Source organism: Pholis gunnellus, assembly GCF_910591455.1.
Source record: "Pholis gunnellus genome assembly, chromosome: 21".
Taxonomy (NCBI): Eukaryota; Metazoa; Chordata; class Actinopteri; order Perciformes; family Pholidae; genus Pholis; species Pholis gunnellus.
Window position 1 is genome coordinate 2,202,068 of NC_136548.1, and position 24,598 is coordinate 2,226,665.

At 41.8% G+C, this 24,598-nt stretch overlaps 1 pseudogene across 1 annotated transcript; it reads right to left on the minus strand.

The window, feature by feature from the left end:
• Window positions 1-1,309: 1,309 nt before the first annotated feature.
• On the minus strand, window positions 1,310-22,833 carry LOC306713206 (myosin heavy chain, fast skeletal muscle-like; annotated as a pseudogene). The gene is made up of 36 exons: window positions 22,630-22,833; window positions 22,410-22,553; window positions 21,001-21,157; window positions 20,731-20,920; window positions 20,579-20,642; window positions 20,401-20,499; window positions 20,207-20,310; window positions 19,982-20,120; window positions 19,487-19,605; window positions 17,493-17,642; window positions 17,244-17,414; window positions 16,863-17,169; window positions 16,424-16,512; window positions 16,239-16,326; window positions 16,043-16,160; window positions 15,852-15,975; window positions 15,285-15,421; window positions 14,879-15,134; window positions 13,153-13,395; window positions 12,890-13,066; window positions 12,673-12,818; window positions 12,498-12,588; window positions 12,029-12,418; window positions 11,816-11,942; window positions 11,609-11,727; window positions 11,142-11,338; window positions 10,842-11,025; window positions 10,264-10,429; window positions 9,931-10,055; window positions 9,526-9,834; window positions 9,227-9,430; window positions 5,789-5,914; window positions 4,813-4,983; window positions 4,518-4,718; window positions 4,311-4,442; window positions 1,310-1,327 (listed from the first exon to the last, which is right to left on the minus strand). The product of its transcript is annotated as a myosin heavy chain, fast skeletal muscle-like (transcript).
• Window positions 22,834-24,598: the final 1,765 nt, after the last annotated feature.

The window sequence follows — 24,598 nt, forward strand, 5'->3', positions numbered from 1 at the left end:
AATGATTATTTAAAGCAGGGGTGTCAAACTCATTGTTGCTCTGGGGCCGCATCGGCATCATGGTTGCCCCCAAAGGGCCGGTTGTCGGCGGGAGGGGCTGCTCCTTCTGCGGCGGGGTGTGGGCGGGGGGGTGCTGCTGCTGCTTCTTCGTCGGCGGGGAGGGGGGCTGCTGCTGCCACATACGCTGGTGGTGTGTGCGCGCGCGCGGAACGGGGAGGAGCTCCGCCGTGCGCGATTTAAACATTTTTTTTTTTTTTGCTGGCGGATTCGCGGGCCACATAAAATGACGTGGGGGGCCGGATCCGGTTTGACACCCCTGATTTAAAGCATAAATTATCAATCAATTCTGTTTTATACCTTTAGTCTTACTTCAGTCCAACACATTACCACACATGTTTCCCTTCATTTTGGAATTTAGGGCCAATAGACCATGTTTACATAGAAGTAAACCCTGTTTTTGAGTGAAAATACAATGAAACAATGAATTATTTTGACTTTATATTATTTTGACTATTTGACTTATCACAGAGAGGTATATGTCAAAGTTTAGTGAGGATGCTGTTTTTGAATCATTTGAATTGTTCTAATGGCAGCAGATACTCCCACTGCTGTCCTCTGGGGTCAATGACCCCGCCTGGTTTGACTGTTTTTAAAGCATACAGTATAAATGATCACCACCTCTGTTTACACCTTTTAGTCAACTTTATTCCAACTCATTACCTGACATATGAAACATGTCAACATTCATTTCTGTAACATTTAACTCTCCTGTTACCTTCACATGTACTAACACCTGTTACCCTGCGGTCACTTTGACCCCAGGATAATCTATGCAGATCACCATCAAATATCACTGATTGACCTAAAATTGGAAAGAAATATTTTGTAGGTGTTTTAATGGCTTTACATAACCCTTTACATATCAACTTGTTGAGTTTATGTTTACCCAGTTGCCCCCATTAAATTATGAAAAATCATTAAATATTAAGCAAAAAATAATGATGTCTCATTTATTTAGAGACGTCAAATGTCTAATGGGGTGAAAAATGACCCCAGGACAACACAAGGGTTAATTAAAACATCAAGGACTATGATAGATACTCAGCATCCATTGATTGTGTCACTCACAAACATGTCTGGCTGTACAGTGATATACTGTGATGTAACTGTAATGAAAGAAAACAATGCCACAGACAAAGCTAATGCTTCACACCACTTTATTCAACTAACATCTCACAGCTAAACAACTCTTGGGAGCTCTACTTCTACTAAGAACTAAGAAGGATGTCTTCTGTCATCGCTGCAAGGACTACTCAGATTCAGCAGCCTGAGACAGGAGGAGAGGACGGAGAGGAGAGGAGAGGACGGGACAGAGAGGAGAGGAGAGGAGAGGACAGAGAGGAGAGGAGAGGACAGAGAGGAGAGGACAGAGAGGAGAGGACAGGACAGAGAGGAGAGGAGAGGAGAGGACAGAGAGGAGAGGAGAGGACAGAGAGGAGAGAAGAGGACAGAGAGGAGAGAAGAGGACAGAGAGGAGAGGAGAGGAGAGGACGGGACAGAGAGGAGAGGAGAGGACAGAGAGGAGAGGACAGGACGGAGAGGAGAGGAGAGGAGAGGAGAGGACGGAGAGGAGAGGAGAGGACAGAGAGGAGAGGACAGGACGGAGAGGAGAGGAGAGGAGAGGACAGAGAGGAGAGGAGAGGACAGAGAGGAGAGGACAGGACGGAGAGGAGAGGAGAGGAGAGGAGAGGAGAGGAGAGGAGAGGAGAGGACAGGACAGGACAGAGAGGAGAGGAGAGGACAGAGAGGAGAGGACAGGACGGAGAGGAGAGGAGAGGAGAGGAGAGGAGAGGAGAGGAGAGGACGGAGAGGAGAGGACAGGACGGAGAGGAGAGGACAGAGAGGAGAGGAGAGGAGAGGACAGAGAGGAGAGGAGAGGACAGAGAGCAGAGGACAGGACAGAGAGGAGAGGAGAGGACAGAGAGGAGAGGAGAGGAGAGGACGGAGAGGAGAGGACAGGACGGAGAGGAGAGGACAGAGAGGAGAGGAGAGGAGAGGACAGAGAGGAGAGGACAGGACAGAGAGGAGAGGAGAGGACAGAGAGGAGAGGAGAGGAGAGGACGGGACAGAGAGGAGAGGAGAGGACGGAGAGGAGAGGAGAGGACGGAGAGGAGAGGACAGGACGGAGAGGAGAGGAGAGGACAGAGAGGAGAGGAGAGGACAGAGAGGAGAGGAGAGGAGAGGACGGGACAGAGAGGAGAGGACAGGATAGAGAGGAGAGGACAGGATGGAGAGGAGAGGAGAGGAGAGGACAGAGAGGAGAGGAGAGGACAGAGAGGAGAGGACAGGACAGAGAGGAGAGGAGAGGACAGAGAGGAGAGGAGAGGAGAGGACGGGACAGAGAGGAGAGGACAGGATAGAGAGGAGAGGACAGGATGGAGAGGAGAGGACAGAGAGGAGAGGACAGGACAGAGAGGAGAGGAGAGGAGAGGAGAGGAGAGGACAGGACAGAGAGGAGAGGAGAGGAGAGGAGAGGACAGAGAGGACAGAGAGGAGAGGAGAGGACGGGACAGAGAGGAGAGGAGAGGACAGAGAGGAGAGGACAGGATGGAGAGGAGAGGACAGAGAGGAGAGGACGGGACAGAGAGGAGAGGAGAGGACAGAGAGGAGAGGACGGGACAGAGAGGAGAGGAGAGGAGAGGACGGAGAGGAGAGGACGGGACAGAGAGGAGAGGACAGGACAGAGAGGAGAGGAGAGGACAGAGAGGACAGAGGAGAGGAGAGGAGAGGAAAGGAGAGGACAGGACAGAGAGGAGAGGAGAGAGAGGAGAGGAACGAAAGGCAAGGAAAGAAAACAAACAATTTATTTAAATATTAAAACATCCTACCGTCTTCGATTCAAATTGTAATGGTCATGGACATACAGTAAACATGTATCCATCTAGCGTTCTGAAATAGGTGTTCTCCTGGATATGAAGCTCTGGTGTAAGTTCAGTCAGGAAGACGATACTCTTGTATGCCTAAGCCCGTCGTTTATTTCTCAAACATCTGCCAATCACTCTTCATGCATGCTCACTCATTATTTCATGCTGTCATTGTTCGGGGCTGTCAATCATGATATCAGCTGTTTAGATCAGCTGGTCTCTTCTATCCAATAGCACAACGACACAATGACATCGTTAGCCTATCATCTAGCTGCTGTCTCTTTTAAATATGATTGTCTCTACCTTCAGTACGTTCATGCTGCTGTTATGCACCCCTCCACCTCCCCATCTCCACCCAGTCTTCATCAGATCCATAATCTTCATCAGCTTCATCATTCTATCAGCCTAATCAGCCACCACCGTCCCCAGTGTCTGGACTCCACGGGGGGGTTTATCTTCTGCTGCTCAGGGCAGACGGCCCTCCATTACAAATCTCCCTGTAGAGTCCAAGCGCCAAAGACTCTGAAGACTTTATCATCACATATCATCTGTTTATAATAAATGATTATCTTTTCTTCATCTGACTTGTCTCTCCTGATTGAAACTCCATTTCAAATCAGATCCACTTATTTCTTATTATGTCTTAATCCTTGCTGCATGCCATTTCCTCTATATGTGCACTGTCTGCCACCATTGGTGTTTACTATGGCGTTCTTATCCATGTGGCAGCCGCCATTGTGTGTTAGCACATTTGTGCTGTGGACGGATCTCTAGGAAGCACAACAGAAAGCCACCCACACACTGGACAGCTATACCTTTGTTGTTTTTGTAAAAGGAAAAAATTGTGAACTCTCGACCACGATGCTTCAAATTTGTGAAAGGCGTGCAACCAGTCAAACAGGTAAATAGTAGTAAATGACCTGTTCAAAGTGCAAAGCAGCAGGGACAAGTGATTCATTATGCTGTCAATAAAAAAGCAGTTTATCCAAAGGTACTTTAGATACAAGAAAGGAAGAGTGTTGTTAGTGATGTGATTCATTTGGTAGGTTTGTATTGATAGACATTTGTTTTTACCTATATTGTGTTCTTTGATTTAGTTTATTGTTTTCTTAATCATTATATTGCTCTGACCCAGGAAGCCAGAATGCTTCCCAATTAAACAAAGTCAACTATAAATGTATCTATATATATTCTTTATATTTAGTTATTGTGGATTTTGTTGTACTTTTTTACTTAATTGATATTCTTTCTGTTTATTTACTTATTTATATTACTTGCTGCTCTTGTTATTTTACTCTGCATCTTGTGTGCACTGTCCACTTTGCTGCTGTGATCCTGTAAATGTCCCCTTAAAGGATTATCTTATCTTATCTTATCAACTGTTACCTTTCCGAACTCTCTGCTCTTGGTTTTCATCTTGTTGACCTGGGACTCCGCAATGTCTGCTCGCTCCTGTGCCTCTTCCAGCTCATGCTGCACCTTCCTTAGCTTAGCAAGCTGAGTATTAGCCTGCTCCTCCTGTTGGCCAAAACAAGTAGTAAGCCACAATCATGATTAAAAAAAAAGAAAGTTGCTGCAGTCCACAAATCTTACAGCTTCTTCATTCTGCCGTTTGTATGCCTTGACTTTGAGTTGCAGCTTGTCCACCAGGCCCTGTAGTCTCAAAACAGTCTTCTTGTCCTCTTCAGTCTGGTAGGCGAGCTCCTTCACTCGCCTCTCATATTTACGGATTCCCTTAATTGTATCAGCCGCTCTTCTTTGTTCACTCTCTATTTCAGCTTCCAGTTCACGCACCTACGAGAGAAAGTCCAACCCCAAAAATGAAACCTCAGCTGTGATTTTTGCTGTCAATAATGCTACATTACTCCCATATGGACAAGTGTGATACCCGAGCTTCCAGTTTCTGGAGCTGTTTCTTGCTCCCCTTCAAAGCCAGGTTCTCAGCCTCATCCAGGCGGTGCTGCAGATCCTTCACAGAGACCTCCAGCTTCTTCTTCATCCTCTCCAGATGACTGCTGGTGTCCTGCTCTTTCTTCAGCTCCTCTGCCATCATGGCTGCCTGCAAGAAGACAGCAAGTTAAACTGGTGTTTGATGTATAATTTGTCATAACAAATACTAGATGAATGTACATTATCAAGCTGGTCCTGACAAGAACGGAAAAGAAAGAGTTTGTATGACCTGGATCTCTCATATGTTAACATCAATGGTATATAATCTAAGAGAGCAATGATACAGTGTGAGGTACCACAAGGTTCCATTTTAGGACCCTTATTGTTTCTTATACACATAAACGATGTTGCAGCAGTGTCAAACACTATAGTTCCAATATTATTTGCAGATGATACCAATCTGTTTATCTCCAATAAAGATGAGACAGTACTCATTAAAGAGGTAAACACTGGAGTTGTTACATATTCAACATGGTGTCAGACAAATGAATTGGCATAATGGGTAACAATCTAAATTTAAGATATTTGCAGGGAAGATTCATTACAATTCGTAACTGGTTAAATTAAACATTGGTGGTGAAGAAATTACTTACATTAACTACATTTCTTAGGATCTTGATTGATGACAAACTCACACTGAAAGATCATATTAGCTTTGTTTGCAACAAGGTTAGCTAATCTCTGACATTCTTCAAATATGTACCTTTATCTTTAAAGTGAAGTACAGACATGCCAGTAAACTTCAAAACGTTTTTACAAAAAAAAGTGCAAATAAAACAAACAAAGAACAGCAGCCATAAAGAACAGGCTACATAATAATCATCACTGTTTCTTATAGTTATTAATCATGCTGTATAAAGCTGTAAGTTCTAAATATAATTAGAGGTCAAAGTAAAGAAGTGTATAATATTTACATCAGTGATTGCCTTCTTGGCTTTTTCCTCTGCATTGCGAGCCTCTTGGATTGCATCCCCCACTTCGCCCTGCAGCTGGCTGACATCTGCATCCAGCTTCTTCTTGGAGTTGAGGAGACTGGTGTTCTGTAGCCAAAGGACAAGGTTTTGTAATGTTGAGAAACCAGCAAGAGTACGCTAGATTTTAGAAATGATCCAACCGAAACACTCAACTAAGTGTTACCAACTCTTTTCCAATGAAAGTAGCTCGCAGCACTAGCTACAAAAGCTGCTTAATCTAGCTAGAAACTCTCAAAGTCATCAACACTGACAGTTTGTCTCTTCAGGCCTCCCTCCAAAGCCCCTCCCCCATAATGATCATAATGAACATGAACAACAAACATGGCTGTTGTGAGTCCTCACAGAGACAAGCTAGCAGCTTTTGGAAGACGAGATTGAACGGGCTTATTAAATTCCTGCGACGGCCACAGATACCAGATTTTTTGTTTTGTTTGATTCATTGATTGCTGTCTAGAAAGAGGAGGCTATTTCTGCTGAGTGATGCGGAAGTGTCTGAAACTTGCATTCTCTCTGACCACCAGGGGGCGACTCCTCCGGTTGTATAGAAGTCTATGAGAAAATGACTACTTCTCTCTTGATTTATTACCTCAGTAAACATTGTAAACATGAGTTTATGGTCTCAATCTCTAGTTTCAAGTCTTCTTCAATACAGCATGATGTTCATTGAGTAAATGATGGTCCATTTAGAGTCACATAGAGCAGTGTTTCTCAACCTTCTCTGAGCCGTGGCACATTTTTTACATTAAAAAGATCCCGCGGCACACCAACAACCAAAAACGTTACAAAATGACACATTTTAGCATATTACAGCATATTTGCCATGGTGTCAAACTCAATCTCAGAGAGGGCCCAACATTGAATCTCAGAGAGGGCCCAACATTGGCACAACGTTGAGGGTCAATATTTAATAAACAAGATAGAAGGGATATTGGACAAAGTGCAAAAAAAGTGCAGATGTTTGGCATCTTCTCTTGGCTGCAGTTCATTAATATCTGGGGTTAGGTTCTGTGGAAACCCTCAATGTGGAGTGATGGTGTGCATCAGTGAGACGACTCCTGTGGGTTTTTGTTCATCTTCATCACCGAGAAAAGCTGCTCACACAGGTATGTGCTTCTAAACATGCAGAGCATTTGAGCAGCATATAGGCAGAGTTGAGGCATCGTTTCGGGGATGAAGCTTGGAAACTTTGCAGCGCCCACAGAGTCACACTTTGCCTTGAGTGTCATTACACTGGAGGTCTATCAGCTCCATTTGGATGTGCACAGGTGCTCTTTCTACGTTAACTGCAAACGGATCGCTGAGCAGTTCAAATTTAAATTTCGGAGCTGCAAAGTCGTCAAATCGCAGAGTGACCTAGGTACCAAGTGTGAGACCAGTTTATCCATAAAATGCGCAGTCGGGAACACAGCGGTGGAGACAGGGTTTGGAAACACGGAAAGTGACCCAAGTTTCCTTGCTGCATCTGAGTCTCCCACGGTACAGAGGATGTCACATGTGTACAGATTGTAAAGCACTCTGAGGCAAATTTGTAATTTGGGATTTATAAGAACAAACTCACAAGAACCAGTCACATGTATTTATATGACAAGAAATCAATCCAGCAACACTGCAGCGCTAGAGCACGAGCCATTCATATTATTCATAAAAACGACATAATAGACAAATGTCAGTAGTAACGCTACTGCAGATGTAAAAACACAAGCACTTCACTTACCACAGCTGCCTTCACTTAAAGACAAAGTTCATTCTCCTTTCTTTGTTAACAAAATACGTGACTCCTAAATCCGTCTCTCCTCCTTCAGCCATTGAGTGTTAAAAAAACAAAGCTAGGTAAAACAAAAAAAGAATCTATACCAAGCAAAACATACAAAATGTCATGTCAATGTCATAACCTCTCTTACATATGTTTCAACCTGAACTCTTACTAAACACTAAGATCTGCTAGCTAGCTTTCTGTTTGACAAAAGTCGCGCTGGCCCACTGACCAATCACGGCCTACGTTAATGCAGACGTACATAGCAGGCTACCTGGGTAGCACTGGCACGTCAAAGAATACGCCCAACATGTCAAACTAAAGATATGATTGGTTGAAGACTATGACAATCAACAATATCGTCCCCATTTACTTAAACTGCAAAGGCTCTCTAGAGGGCATCGGGCCTCTCTCCTTACATAGAGACACAGAGGTGAAATCTGATTGGATAAAAGCTCTACTTAAAACAAGCTGTGCTGGAAGCAGAGCAACTGAGGAAGACAGTAGCTGTGCAATGAGAAAATAAGCTAATGGGAAGAAAAAAATTACAATACATGTAGTGTATTTGTGAAAAATTATTAAATTATAAAATAGCTATAACTTTGTGATTCTGTTTAGGCCAGCAGAGAAGGCTTAGCTGGCCCTGACGGCCCACCACTGCATCACACATGTTTGTGATCACACGTCCCCGTCCCTGAAGCTGGAGGTTTAGCACAGTGAGATGCTTCGTTATGTCGCACAAAAAGTTCAAAAAGGAGCTCTGTGGTGTGGCGGGCCAGTTATGATAGACATATGATATTTTCTCGCGGGCCAGATATAATTGCACCGAGGGCCGGATACATGCTGACAATTTAATGACAAGTCTCTGAATGTGTTGATCCTTACGAGGCTTTTCATCTGAGTTATTTTGTCCAGGGCCCAGTTCAGAGTCTGCATTTTTCCTTTTCAAATATTTCTCCATCGCTGTTCATCTTGTCACCTCAACCTCTCCCGTCATTAATTCTACTGTCTTAATTTAACAAGGCCATTATTGCGCTACCTACTGCCACCCACTGGTATGGAAGAGTATTTCATTACTTAGCCAGCTACTATATTGCAGCTCAGATGCTCAACAATGGCAAATTAGTTGCAGCAACTAAATAATGTTCTTTTGGACTGATTCTGTGAAATTGGACATTTTCCCACGGCACACCTGATGATCTCATGGCGGCACAGTGGTTGAAAATCACTGAAATAGACCATAAAGCAGGGTATGCTTTAGGGCAGGCTTACTGTGATTGACCTTGAGCTACCAGAGCCGTATACGACGTCTTTACTTCATTCCTCCGCATTCCAAATATGGTAACTTCTGTTCATTGGTTGCAAAAACAACAACTTGGTGACGGCAAAATGGCAGTCCAAATTGGCAGTCCACAAACCAATGGGTGACGTCAAGAAGACTATGTCCACTTCTACATACAGTCTATGTCTAGAAATCGTGAATAAAAGGTGACTTATCCTTCACAACGTTATGTAACATTAGTAAGTTCTAACATTCACTCTCTTTTCACTCTGTTTTGGTCTCCAACTGCTGTCCCGTTAGATTCAGATGGCCCTCATTGATACGTTGTAAAATTGCTACTCACCTGAGAGTTCAGTAGCCCTAATCGCTCACAGGCATCAGCCAGTTCTTGTTCAGGTAATTTGCGGCTTCTTTCCGACTGTTCCAGAGCAGCTCTGAGCTCCTCCACCTCTGCCTGCATCAGGCTGGTCCTGCGCTCCACAATGGCAATCTGCTCCTTGAGGTCCTCCTGGCTCCGCAGTGCCTCATCCAGGTGAAGGGTTTGTTCCTGCAGAGAGACCGGCAGGAACAAGTTGATTTACCTAAAATGTCTTTTAAGAGCTAATAACCCTGTGTTAAAGCTGCCAATGCACAATATTTCACTTTGAGGTGGGCCTGCATGTTCCTCAGCTGCTTCTGGGCTTCAGCTGCCTGTCGATTGGCGTGGCTCAGCTGGATCTCAATCTCATTGAGGTCAGACTCCATCTTCTTCCTGATTCTCATGGCATTGTTCTTGCTGCATGTCTCTGCATCTATGGCGGACTGCATTGTTTCCTTAATGCGCTGGTGGTTGCATTTCTGCTGCTCAATCTCCTCATCCTTCTCAGCCAGCCTACGATCTACCTCTCCTTTGACTTGAGTGAGCTCCAGCTGGATACGCAGAATTTTGGTTTCGTCATGTTCCAGTGAAGCCTTGGGTACAGATAAAAATAAAAATACATCAATAAACAAGAATCAGCCAAAAAAATGTATATATCATCATAATTTCTTTATATTACGTGAAGTTACCTCAGCTTCATCCAAAGCAGTCTGGATCTCTATCTTCTCAGTCTCACTTTGTTTCTTAGTCTTCTCCAGCTCATGAATGACTTTGCCATTGTCTCCAAGTTGTTCAGTCAAATCAGAGATTTCCTCTAAAAATAGAATACATTTCTTCAATTTAACAACCAAATAAATAAACAAACAATGCACATCTGTCTCATCTTTTCTTCTTGCCTCGTGAGAAAGCGATATAAATTGACATATGAACATAAGATTCATATAAATCATCCTTGTCCATTAGTGCTCATTCAAAATGTAATTTCTTTTTGAACCATTATTATTTTACATTAATTTGCGTACGTTGCAGGTTTTTATTCTCTCGTTTGAGGACCTCGAGATGCTCCAAAGCTTTCTCATAAGAGCTCTTCATTTTGAAGAGCTCAGTGCTGAGCGAGCGAAAATCTTTCTGTGATCCATCCAGCTCAGCCTGACTCTCTTCATACTTCTGCTTCCACTCAGACAGAATCTAAGAAGACACAAAATATTGGTTTGAATATGGATGATTTGTCTGATACTTAAGATTTTAAGATTTGCTGTGTCTTTGTAGGCGATGACAGAAATCATAGCTATCAATGATCATGCTAATAACCTGGCGATTCTGTACTGCAAACAAACTGCTGTTGCTGCATGAAATGGTCACCCCACGTCGTGTCCTTATGACCTACTACATAACAGGTGTTTAAAGCAGCAAATATAAAAGCTTTCATTCCCTGGATAGCTTAAACTGTATAGAGTCACTGGTATGTTGGTATGTTGGCTTATATAAATCAACTTATATAAGCTTATATATATCAACAAGTGCAACAAGCCCCACAGACCATGATGCTGACTGTTAGCATCTGAGGCTTGTTGTGAGTTTTTAGCACCATTCACGTTACCTTATCAAAGCTTCTCTGCTTCTTGTCCAGGCCAGCTGCTTGAGCATTTGCCCTTTCCACATCAGCCATGAGGTCCTCCACCTCTCCTTGCAGCCTTTCCTTTGTCTTCTCCAAAGACAAGCACTTGGCATTCACACCCTCAATGGCCTCCTCAGCCTCCTGCAGACGTTGGGCAAGCTTTTTCCTGAGCAAAACAAAATTATTTATAAGTCAATATTGTAATTTCCTTACATTGCAAATATCCCATTTCTTACGTTTTTATATGTATTTCTTATCTATGTGTATAAGAACAACTCTCACTTGGCTTCCTCCAGTTCATCATTGCACTGGATGGCATCAGTCTCATATTTGGTTCTCCACTGGGCCACCTCGCTGTTGGCCTTAGAAATTGCTCTCTGGAGCTCAGCCTTGGCCTCCTGCTCCTCCTCAAACTGCTCCCTTAGCAGATCACAGTCATGACGGCTAGATTGGAGAGCGTGAGCGAGGGCATTCTTCGCCTAAAAGATAGGCAGAGCTGACTTTTATTTGAAATTATCTGATGGCTCTTGTGCTAAGCTAAACTACTGGTGAATTCCAAAAATAACTGACTATTTCTTTAAACGTCCTTGGTGGCCGCAAGTGTGAAATGAAACCAGTGAAAAAGGCCAAATCTGTTAACCTAGCTGAGCCCCCAATTTCAAACAACCTAGAAGCCTCTGGCAACCTCGGTAAGAGAATTAATGTCACAGGCATTGAGTAGTTGTATAAAGTGCACCAATGAAACAAACCTTTGTTTCTTCTTCAACGTGCCTCTTCAGCTCCTCAACTTGCTGAGTGAAGGCAAGCTTAACCCTCAACGTCTGAGAGAGTATCGCTTCTTTCTCCTCGAGAAGACGTGAGAACTCCCCTGATCAAGGGGTTTTAGAAAACAAGGTAAGAAAAGAGAGAAAAGAGTTGAACTCCAGAAGTCTATTTAAAATGATGTGACTCCGTACCATTTTCATTCTGAAGTCTTGCCCTTTGAGCATTTATTTCAGTGATCAGACGAGTGTTCTCATCATGTTTCTTCTTGTATTCACTCAGTTGGTCTTCCAGCGAGTGACATAACCTCTCACTATTAATCTGTAGTATTGATAACAATAATGAATGAAAACGTGATTTACCATGTTATATTGATCACATAGTCTTTCTATATGGGTCTAGCTTACCTTTGCCTTGACCGTGACCTCTATGCTGCTGGACAGGTCATCAATCTCCATCTTGTACTCATTCTTCTCCTTCTCCAGCTTCTGTTTCACTCTCTGTAGGTTGTCAATCTGCTCTCCCAGCTCAGCCACACTGTCAGCATGTTTCTTTCTTAGAACTGCAGCGGTGGCCTCGTGGTGAAGGGTCGACTCTTCCAGGTCTCGTCTCAGTTTGTGACACTCGACCTCTTGCTTTTTGTTCATCTCCATCTGAGTGGCGGTCGCTCCTCCAGCCACTTCCAGCCGCTCACTGATCTCCTCGAGCTCCCTGGAGAGATCAGACTGTTTCTTTTCCACCTTGGCCCTAGCAGCACGCTCCACTTCAATCTCTTCTTCCAGCTCTTCAATGCGGGCCTTGGTAAAGCAATAAAAACCCGTGGTCATTCATTGGCTTGCAGTACATTTTCCGTTGACCCTCCGGTTGTTTAAGTACCTGAAGCTCCTTGATCCTCTTCTGAGATTGCACAGCCACACTTAGCTCATCTTCAATTTTGGATACAAGTTGGCTGAATTCAAAGTCTTTCCTGTCATGCAAAACCATACCATAAAATTAGAGAATATGTCATTTACCTATGATTATGCTTAGACACTGCTGCACCGGTTCATACTTTTTAAGGCGCTCCTCCCGTTGTTGCTTGTCATTTTCCAAATCTATTATGGATTCTTGAGTTAGTTTCAGATCTCCTTCAAGCTTCTTTTTGGCTCTCTCAACTTCCAACCGGATCTTCTTCTCTTGTTCCAGAGAGCCTTCGAGCTATCACATGGAGAGTCAAATTAGTACGTCATATATGATATAGTTTCAAAGAGGTAATGTCCATAGCTTACATCATCAACTTGTTGCTCCAGCTTGATCTTGGCTTTGGCCAGACTGTTGACTTTGTCTTCCTCTGCTTGCAGGTCATCTAGTGTCTGCTGGTGAGCATCCTGCAGTGCCAGCTTCTCCTTGGATAACTTGCTGATGGTATCATCAAGAGATGATATTTCTTCAGCTAGTTTCTTCACCTGAATGTGTAAAAAGACGTACATTTGTTTGTAAATACTTGGGTTGCTAGGTTTGGTGTTCAGATGACAACCAAGCAGAAACACACCTTGTTTTCAGTGGCATATTTTTCCTTCTCCACCTTAGCCAGGGTAAGCTCCAAATCATCAATGTCTTTCTTTAACTCAGAGCACTCGTCCTCCAGCTTCCTCTTTTTGGCGGTCAGTTCAGCGTTCACCTCCTCCTCATCCTCCAATCTCTCATTGAGTTCTTTGGTTTTGGCTTCCAACAAAATCTTGTTCTTAATCAGCCCCTCACATCTTTCCTCTGCATCTGCCAGACTCTCACTTTCCTGTGTAATAAAAGAAACACAATTTGTGTTTATCTAGCATGCAGTTCTACTTTCTTAAGACTTACTAAACAGCTACTGACACTACTGTATCTCAGTGGGCCAGCAAGGCCTTCTCTGCTGGACTAGACAGAATCACAGTTATAGCTATTTTATAATTTAATAATTTTTCATAAATACACTACATGTATTGTATATTTTTTTCTCATTGCACAGCTACTGTCTTCCTCAGTTGCTCTGCTTCCAGTGCAGCTTGTTTTAAGTAGAGCTTTTATCCAATCAGATTTCACCTCTGTGTCTCTAGGTAAGAACAGAGGCCCGAGGCCCTCTAGGTAGACTTTGCAGATTAAAGTAAATGGGGACGATATTGTTGATTGTCATAGTGTTCAACCAATCAGATCTTTAGTTTGACATGTTGGGCGTATTCTTTGACATGTCAGAGCTGCTAGCTGGCCTAGCTATACGTGATTGGTCAGTGGGCTAGCGTGACATGTTGGGCGGTGACAATCCCAAAGTCTGCTGCCTCTGTGGAGCGGACATTTTCAGCCCTCAAACGCATTAAAACGTATTCAAGAAATACAACTGGGGAGGCTCGACTGTCTTCACTGGCGTCCATGAATCCAGAAGAACTTCTTACTGGAACTAAAACGCACGGATGTACTGAAAAACCGTGAGATTAAACTCTTTATTAACAAAGAAAGGAGGATGGACTTTGTCTTCAAGTGAACAGCTTTGGTATGTTAAATGCGTTTGTTTTTACATCTGCAGTAGCTTTAATATGCTTGTTTATAAATTATTATTTGTACAACTTGTTTTTATGAATATGGATTTTTGTTTGGTTTTATATATGATAGGAAATATTGTTACGTCCAATGTTGCTCTAGGGACACATTTAGACTAGGACACCTTTAGACACATTTAGACGGTGCACAGCAACAAGAAGACACGTGAAGCGACAGCAGTCGATACACTCTGTGAAAAGTGTTTAAGTTAAAGTGATCATCTTTGGAGATTCATGTGTTTTCAAGTGGACCCATTTTCCCTCTCGGTGTTGACAGACGAATAAATCCATCAGTAACAACAACTAAGGTTTTGTGTATTTTCTGGAGGGAGTGTTCGTAGCGTTACTACTGTGTTCATGTGTCTATGGTGTATATTGTTCCCCCGTGCTCTTTAGTGTGCGGTGGAATGCATGTTTTAGCTCTGCAGTTTTTTTAATGCATTGTCCGTTAATGACGCAGCATCCCATCACGTGATGGGATGCTGCGTCATTAACGTCATAACGTTACATAAATACGTATTCATGTAACGTTATCTGCACTCTGCAGTTAGTGTATTTGTAGGCGTTGAGCTTCATTTTTACACAAAACAAATAATAACCGTAGCTGTGGCGTCATGAGGAGGTTAGGTGGTTCAACTGCAGGACAGCAGTGAAGGCCCAGGTATAAAATGCACGGCCCGCCATTGCTGTATTTTCTCTACTCACAGATTGAATCTGCAGACACAAGTCTTTCTTCTCCTGAAGCAGGGAAACCATTTTGGCTTCCAGTCCCTTCCTCTTAGCCTCGGCTTTGACTAAATCCTCCTTACACTTGGCAAACTCCACTTTCATGTTGGCCATCTCCTTCTCAGTCTCAGCACTCCTCAAGAGTGGCTTGATCTTGAAGTAAAGCTTCATCCATGGCCAGTGTTTCACATTCATGAAAGAGCGAATGTTGTACTGGACAATGTATATAGATTCTCTGAAAAGATGGAGCTTGTTCTTAGTTCTTCAGAGAAATACATATTTTTTATTGAAATACATTGCAACTAAGCAGCAAACATGAAATGACCTACAGTATTTAATGTACATGTGACTGATGATCTGTGATCCCAGTTATAATTCTGATTACCTCCTTTCCGTCATTTTCTGAAAGTCCTTCCTTTTGAGAAAGCCACGACACAGGGCTTGAGTAATGGTGATGAGAGAGGCCAGTTTTTCATCCCTCATCTCTTCCAGTAAACCCAAGAGCCCTGCTTTAAAGAATACCTACAGGAAATAGAAATGTGGGCATATGCTCAGATACTCTTTGATACTACATCAATAAACCAGTTTTTACATCCATTTCATATAACAGCTTCAACATGCTTCAAACAGTTGGTTTAAGGTAGTATGATATGTCATCAGCAAAAGTATTTCTACGTGTTCCGAAAGTCTACACTTGAAGGTGCTGCAAAGAGCCGGCCATCATATCCTTTTCTGACTGCATCACACAGGCCCCCACACTCTCCTGTGGAACTCTGTGGCTGTCGAATGTCCTTCTAATCTAATTTAATGCAATGAACAATATAAGAGGGAATAGTGGTGCGCACTGTACAGAGGGCCTGTTCCGAAAACGTACAAAAATGTACGGGCACAGCCCAGGTCTTCAGATATTGTTCGACGAGCCACTCAAGAATTTAAATTTTAAAATAATTACCTTAGTATGCCCAAACTTATACTGTGTGTGATCCACATCGATAGACCCCAAGAGCTTCTCAGCAGCTTTCTTGTTGTCAATGAATTGTCCCTCGGGTATCACACTAGCATTCAGTACTTTGTACCTACAAGAAGAAATTAAGTAAAGTTAGAAGTTTTTATTTGTCACCAACCCATTCTACTGCTTCTTACCTTTGCTTGAAATCCCCATACAGGACCCTACTTGGGTAGCCCTTCCTGCAGATCCTGATTCCTTCCAGCACACCGTTACATCGCAGCTGGTGGATAACCAGATGGTGTTGCATAATCCCTAGAATCCAGCCACATTATAATCAAGCTGCTTGAGATACTATTGAAATGCTCTGATAAAGATAAAGAACTGAAATACCTGGAGTTTTAGTTTCATTTGGAATCAGACATCTAACAAAGTGAGGATGGGTGCTCTTGAGATTTGTCATGAGCTTTCCCAGGTTTTCCTGTTCAAGATTATCAGTGTCAATAGTTTATTATAACCATTGTATCAAACTTAAATTCTTTTTTACAAAACGTGATATTATTTTACTATGCAGTTACCCTGAAGAGGGCTGACACAGTCTGGAAGGATGAGCCCTTCTTCTTTGCTGCTTTCTTTACAGTTGTACCACTTCCTCCACTCCGGTTTTCTAAAGGAACAAATGATTCATCAACATTATAAGGCTGAACAGAAGGGCCTTTAAAGAAGGTGTAGTAAACATTCTGAACAATTATTATCTAAAGATACAGCAGAATAATATCTACCTAGTGGGAGCTAGTGGGACACACATGTAAACAAAGCATGGAGCATTATATATTACATATTATATTACAACACACACAGAGGGTGAAACCTCATTCTCTGCTCAGGTAACAATTACTCCACTATTTTTAGAAATGAGTTGCTTGCTGTACATTTATTATGTATATATATATATATATATATAATGCACTGGCCCCTTTAAATGAAAGAAATGTTCAGAATCTAAACAGATCTTACCATCAGATGAAGAATAGGTAGAATAGAGGGAAGCCAGTAGTTTGAGGCTGGCTTTCTGGTAGAGCTGGACTACAGTGTCATTCAGGGGGTCCTTGTTCTTGTCCAACCAGCCTGTGATGCTGTAGTCCACGGTGCCAGCGTAGTGCACTAGGGAGAAGTGAGCCTCAGCCTTGTCTTTGACAGACTTGGGCTTCTGAAAGTTATTTGATTTTCCAAGATGTTGGTCATACAGCTTGTTTTTCAATGTGGTGTCTGATGCCTTGGGAAACATACACTCCTCTTCAAGGATAGAAAAGATGCCCATTGGCTGTTGAAGACAAAACATGCTTAACACAAAAATTACTGAGCATTTGTTTCCATACAATACTTGAATAAACTAACCTTTTCAATAAGCTCTATACAAGCAGCCAAGTCCATTCCAAAGTCGATGAACTCCCACTCGATGCCTTCCTTCTTGTACTCCTCTTGCTCCAGCACAAACATGTGATGGTTGAAAAACTGTTGCAGTTTTTCATTGGTGAAATTGATACACAGCTGTTCCAGACTGTTATACTGCAAAACAAACCATTTACTGTAGCGCATGCATTCATTATAAAATTACAGTAGATACACTGCTTAATAAAAACTTACATCAAATATTTCAAACCCAGCAATGTCCAAGACTCCGATAAAGAACTGCCGGGGTTGCTTGGTGTCTAGCATCTGATTAATGCGGAGCACCATCCACATGAACATCTTCTCATAGACCGATTTGGCCAAAGCACCAATAGAATTGCAAACCTGCACAATGACAAGTGGCAGTGAGCACTTTGGAGCAGAATAATTTCCATAGCACATTTATTATTCCCTCATAAAGTTATTATGTTGAACATCGACAGTATTCTACATATCCAGCAGACACAGAGCAACATAATCATTCATTTGGAGTCTTGTTTTCTGGTGTTCTGATGAATGTAAATCCTGTATTTACTATCCTATCAGCTCTCGTTTGGTCTCCACCAACCTCTTAGAAAATGTTCTGGCTCCTTCGTTGCTAGATGTTTGAACTTCTTTCACAAGGAAGTTGCTAACTTTGTCTGCTGGCCATCTGCTATTACAAAGGTAGTGTACTGCTGGTTTTCAGGTGAACAGAATTTTCAAGCCTTAAAACCAAAACAACGTTAAAATTCTCAGTAGAGTTTGGTTGTAATTCTCTGCAGGTTGGCTGCTTATAGCGTGAGCTACCACATTACTCAGGATGGAGGAAGGGAATTAATCGATGGTTAAAAGATAAACATGAACGACCATAGGGAAATGAAAAATGTATTTTCCCAGTTTTATTCCTGTGCTTATTTCTTAATTCTTAATTTGTCCATGTTTTATGTGAAATATATGTTAAACTATATGTTAACAAAATCAAAAACAAATCAGAGTATTTTTACATAAGAATTCCTGTCTTTTTCCATATTTCAAATGTTTGATAACTCATCTGCACTCAGTGGCATTTACAAAAACATTATCCAATCAAATGAGACTTTGGGCAAATAGCTGCACCGGTCACATGAAACCACACTTCACCATTAGTAGATCGTAGTAGCGAACAGAGCAATAGAACTCTGCAGGGATGACGTATCTTTGTAGGCTAACGCTTAAATTAGCATCACACTGGTTCCTTTTGCAAAAAAAACCACTGTGATTTTTCCATTACATTTTGGAGAATATAAACTCTGTGACTAAAACAAGTTTATGGCACTTAAATGTTTTGCTCAGCAAAATATTCTTCTGGGATTTTTAAGTGTAAATAAAATCAGAAGAAATGAAAAGGTAACGCGATAAACAAACTACACCACCACTAAGCTAAAGGCAGACTAGTGTTTGGCGTGATGACATTGTGTCGTCTCCTTCAGACAGTTGTTAGCAATCGCCTTTTTAAGACACATAAAAGCTTCACATTTCACGAGAGAGGTCTTTACTGGTGTATTATATATCGTAGAACAAAATGTTAAAATCTCTTAAGCTTGTGTTAACCACAGCCCTTCAGTCTGTCGAACTAAAATACAATTTTAAAAACCTGTTGACTTTGAGACGACAGAACCGAAAGTGCCAAATCATTTGAACTCATTTTGTAGGACTCATTCCTATAGCACTCTATATGGAGATCAGGAGACAGGAATAGATGTGTATTTGGATGTCTGTGGAGTCAACCGTCACGCTAAAAGCGAAACCCGCTCACTTTTTAGCGGCCCAATCAAATGCGAAGGATTTGATTTAAATCCCTTTTGTAACTGTACATCGCTCAAGTATCTGTTTTACTGTTAAAAAACATTGACGTTTTGTGCTGAACTTAAAGATGCTCTAATTTCTATTTCAATTACATTTATTTTTGTATTGAAAATACTTTCTAACTTTAGAATTACATTAGGAAGGGATAACTGCCTGGCCAGAATCGAAAAGGGGAACAATTGCAGCAATTTAGTTTACATGTATGCATGTAAAAATGGGCAAGCGTTGTTTTAAGACAGACTTATCCAGAACTTTATACTGTTCCAGTTTTACAGTACTAAAACAAACGTTTGCATAATGTAAAAGTCCTAACGCCTTACATAGGATTTTTTTTACAGTTCTTCATTCCAACACTAATGTACCTGCTGAACAGTCTGCCCTTTGGTCACATACTCATTCCCAACCTTCACTCTCGGGTAACATAGGGCTTTCAGCAGGTCTGCAGAGTTCAGACCCATCAGGTAAGCTGCTTTGTCAGCCACTGATCAAAGAAAAAGATCAAGTTAGAAAACGATACAGCAGAGTGTGATAGAAGAGAAAAAGAAGTCCCAAACTGGGGATGATGTGGAGCGGTGGATAGATCCCTTTGAGGACGGCTGAACCCGACCAACATGTCCTTTTGGAGGAGTTTGAGGACTCAGGGGCAGACTTCCATCCATAAACCTGGCAGACGTCACTACGGTAGTCAAAAAGCTCCTCAGATATTTATCAATACACGTTTATCGTATTCAATGTTTGATATAATTAACCGAACCACAGATAAACAATTCAAATAAAGTGTCACTGAACAGACTATCACCATAAAAAGACCAAAACAAGAAATCCAAAGATTGTGGCAGAATCCTAAGAACAGTTACCCTCTGTCCCATCTGGCTCTGCCTGCTCTTCTCTCTGCTTCTGCTTGAACTTCATATTCCCATAATGCATCACAGCACCTGTTAGCTTGTAGATGCCAATCCTCTCCTCTCCAGTGAAGCCTAGTGTGTCGATAGCACTCTGAAAGTACATCACAACAGGTCTGATGTCAGTCTCAGTGCATGTTTGCAGGGATAAAAACGGAAAAGATTGAAAGGACGACTTACATCCGTGGCCATTAGTTCTTCACTGTCATCAATACTGGCCACGCTGATCTCCCCTTGGCTAACGAATGGGAAGTCGTATGGGTTGGTGGAGATGAGGAGAGTCTCTGGATGGAAAATAATGTGCAAGTCAAATCCAAGTCTGACAATAAACAATAGATTTGCTGAAACTGTAACACTGTCCTGCAATATGTTACCTATGAGCTCAGGCTTCTTGTTGGACATGACCTGGTAGAAAATATGGTAACTCCTCTCTGCAGACAGCTGAAACGTGACTCTGGATTTTTCCAACAAATCTACAAAAAGAAACAAGACTGACTTAAACTGAAGACTCTCACTAAACATTACCTATATCTCTATTGTATTATAACTCACACGTTTCAATATCAGCGGAAGCCAGTTTTCCTGTGGTTGCAAAGTGGATTCTTATGAATTTGCCCTGAAAAAATAAATATATATCATTAGTGTCGGAAATAAAGTGGCAAATCAGAAATGAGCAATGACAAAGTTTCTATCTTTTCGCTCACAAAACGTGAGGAATTATCATTTCTGACAGTTTTCGCATTTCCAAAAGCCTCAAGCAGTGGGTTAGCAGAGACGATCTAGAACACACCAGAACTGTTTAATTTCCTCTTTGAACTAAAAGCCTCAGAGATAGGCTGTAGCATTTGCATCAGCATGCAGCTTACGTGATAAGGATGGACTGGTTTTCTCTATCTACAACAAATAACACGACAGTCATATTAGAGAGCTACCAAACTGAAAATTGAATATAACAATCATTGTGTTGAGTTTACCAGTAAGCATGAACTGATAGGCGTTGTCGGAGATGGAGAAGATGTGTGGTGGAGCCTCCTGGCGCTTCTTGCCCCTGTAGGCCACCACCACTTCTTGGTTGTACACTGGGAGCCACTTGTAAGGGTTCACAGTGACGCAGAACAGCCCAGAGTAGGTCTAAAACATATCAAATCCTTTTTGATTTGCAGGTTAAAAGATGTTTAGAAGCCTCTATTAAAGTCAGACAAAATTTGTTTTGAGAAATTAACATTCTTTTTTTAGACATCTTTGAACCCTTAGGTAGAACAAGCGGGCCCAATTAATGGCAGGAATTATTTGTTAACTTTCTCTTCTCCTTTGTTCAGATTTTTATTTTTATTTGTCATCTGTCCAGCGCAGTATCCCAACCGTTATGTTAAAGCCACAAAGCCACACCTGAAAGAAAATGATCATATGTTTACTGCTGCCTCTGCACACAGGACAGCGTCTGAATGTCTCCAGCTCCAAGACAAAAGACACAGTGTTTGTGGCTGTAGTTGGCTGGATGTTTACACAGACCTCTCCTCTATATCTATCTATTTTATGTATGTTTAGTTCATTTTCAGTCACTCAGAGTCTGTAATATGGTAGCTTAATATGTTAATTTACGAATAATTTACCTTAGTTTATATTCACTCTGAAATACCTGTGTTCATAACCAGCAGGAGGAACGACATGACGAATAACTGCATTATTTCATTTTAAAATAATGATTCAATTGTATTATTATTTCATTGTATTACACTGTCTGTCAGCTAAAAGGTGTTTCAGCAACATTTCATTGACTATATTTCATTAGTTGGGACCTCCTTCTCATTAAAATATATCAATTTACATACTGTAAACTTGAAATAAACTTCAATAATGCCCACTTTTACAAAAAGATTTAGCTGGTTTTAATCTAAAATTCTATATCATAAAATCCATTCCTACTATGTACAAAACATTCAAGATAATGTCAAAGGGCAATAGCTGTATTGCCCTTTGTTCAGCAAATATTGATATATAGAAACTTGGACAAATGTATCTCCTCCCCTGGAAATGTATTACAACGAGAACCACAGTATGCAACAAGCTTTACAGCACATGCATCTCAATATCGGCTTCTTTAGATTTAATTTGGTTATTTAACATCACCTCTGTAATTTAAACACCGCAAAATACTGATGAGCTTCCAGATTGTTAAATGTAGCTGTCAGATCAAATTCTAATCGCTAGTCTTGACCTTTGACACTGAAAGTGCATAAAAAGTAGCTATTGCATAGTGCCTTTGTCGCGGCATAGATACATCACAAAACCCTAATGTTGGTATCATGGTGTCGGTTTAGCAACAGCTCCTCTGGCATTGGGAATGATTATCATCAACTACAGTAAGTCTTGCATTACTCACATAGATCATCCACGCTGCGTAACGCTCTTTGAGGTTGTACAGCACGGCGGCCTCATTGAGGTGGGTCATCATGGCCATGTCCTCGATCTTGTCGAACTTGGGTGGATTCATGGGGAAGTATTCATCTTCCTTTACTATTACAACCTGTGACGAGAGACAACCTGTGACTTCATCAGCAGAACAATATGGAGAGCATATGGGTGATTTACAGCTAACGTACCTGTCCTGCATTAGTTTTAATGGTTGCTTTGCTGCCATCTCTGCTTTGCAGAGTGCCTTTAACAAACAGCTCTTTTGGATCCACCACATACACTGCAGTTTTAGCATCAAAGGGTCTGTTTTGGGATTCGATCCTCTCTCGTTCGGGTCTCCTCAGGTACGGGGCAGCCTCCCCAAACACACTCATTTCAGCATCAGAACTCATCTCTGCAATACACCCCAGAGGGGACTGAAAGGTCCAGGGTTAAAGGTTAGAATTGTGGTTCTAATAACTGTAGAATAATGAATATCAGTCATCATAATCAATATCAAGTCGTACCTCTGTGGGTTAGTCTGCTAATGTATCCTCCACCTGAATCAGAAAGAAGATGAAAGCCTAACAGTTAAGTCAGTAACTCTCACACCCAAACAATAGTGAAACAGGAGCATGTCCTCACCAGCAGAAGTTCCAGCTGAGAAATGTGGACGCTTTGACCCTTACTGCTTTTATAAGGTCCCTCTTGGTAAATTAGGAGACACAGCAAACCCCTATATTTAGGTTAAAGCCTCTAATGAATGTGGGTGGAGAGAAGTGATTACTTTGGCATGTGATTTCACGGAGATGTCACCGAGCTTTTGTTATAAATCCGAGCAACAGCAGCTCAAGAAAAGAATGAATGTCAAAGGAGGGTGACCTCTGCAAGACATCCAACGCTTACATGGATGCTGAAATGCTCCGAGCATGCAGAGACTGACACAGTGTTTGTTTAGCATCTTCATTGCTGTGTTTGGAAGATTAGAACCAAACAGTACGATTAAGGATGAATCTCTACGATTAGCAGCTGTCATAGGATTTTAAACTGACATATCCAAGCCATTCTTTATAGCCTATGTGTTCACACTGGTCTATGACACAGCTTATCAGGCACAGAAAAAGAAGAGTTCTGTGGATCACACAATATATTTTCATTTATCTAGTTGATTCATTTGACCTTTATTTGATCAACACGGTCTGTTGGGAAAATGGTCTTTTCTTTTGTGTTAGCCGAACTAGCAGCATAGGTCCATACATTAATCAACACTGAACATCCACAGAATGAAAAAAATGAAATGCCTGAAAGACATTCAAAGACAATAACACACATTTCTCATAAATTTAAAGTCATCTAAATACAAAGGTTTTTGCGTAATACATTTGCTGTCTTTCCGAGAGTGAGATGAGAAGATTGATATCAATCTCATGTTTGTGCGTAAAGTACACAGGTGGCATCAGGATGTAAGCCGAGTTTACTGCAGCATAAAGACTGACGGCCCCTAACCCTAAAAGCTCAGAAATGATCTTGTTTGTTGCATGAAACATTGTATCACATGTTAAAACCCACCAAGACATTTTTCACACATAACCTCCCCTAAAAAACAATTGACATGCATTAATCGCTTTGTGTTGTCAATGTGAGAACGGATTGAGTAACATAATTTAAAAACTGCGACCTTCCCTGACTTTCTCTGTTGTCTATAATAGCTGTGGACTGATGTAAAGGACTCGGCCCGTTGCTTCCGGGACAATCCAAAGGATGCAACGTTTAGCAATGCTAGTCAGGGGCAGCCAAATAGCTGTTACTGTAACCTAAGCTAAGCTAAGATTAGCCAGCTAGCTGTAGCTATAGTGGCATGGATCTGGCATTGGTTGCTTCGTAATGTTAACTAATAAAATACAAACTGTTAATTTTTAAAGGTGTTGGATTAGGCTAGGCTACTCATGCATTTTTTATGAGACGGTTATTGAGTTCATTTCAGTGTCGATGTACAATATGCAATAGCACTGCCTCTGAGGCTTATTTAGTGTCACGTGGGATTCGGGCACCATGTGGGCCGATACAATTTGACTTGCTGGGTTGTGATTGCCATGACAGGCTTATAGATAAAGGCATAGCTGATGAACCCCTCAATAGAAATTCCCCCGGGACCCCCTGACGGCTTTAGAGATTACA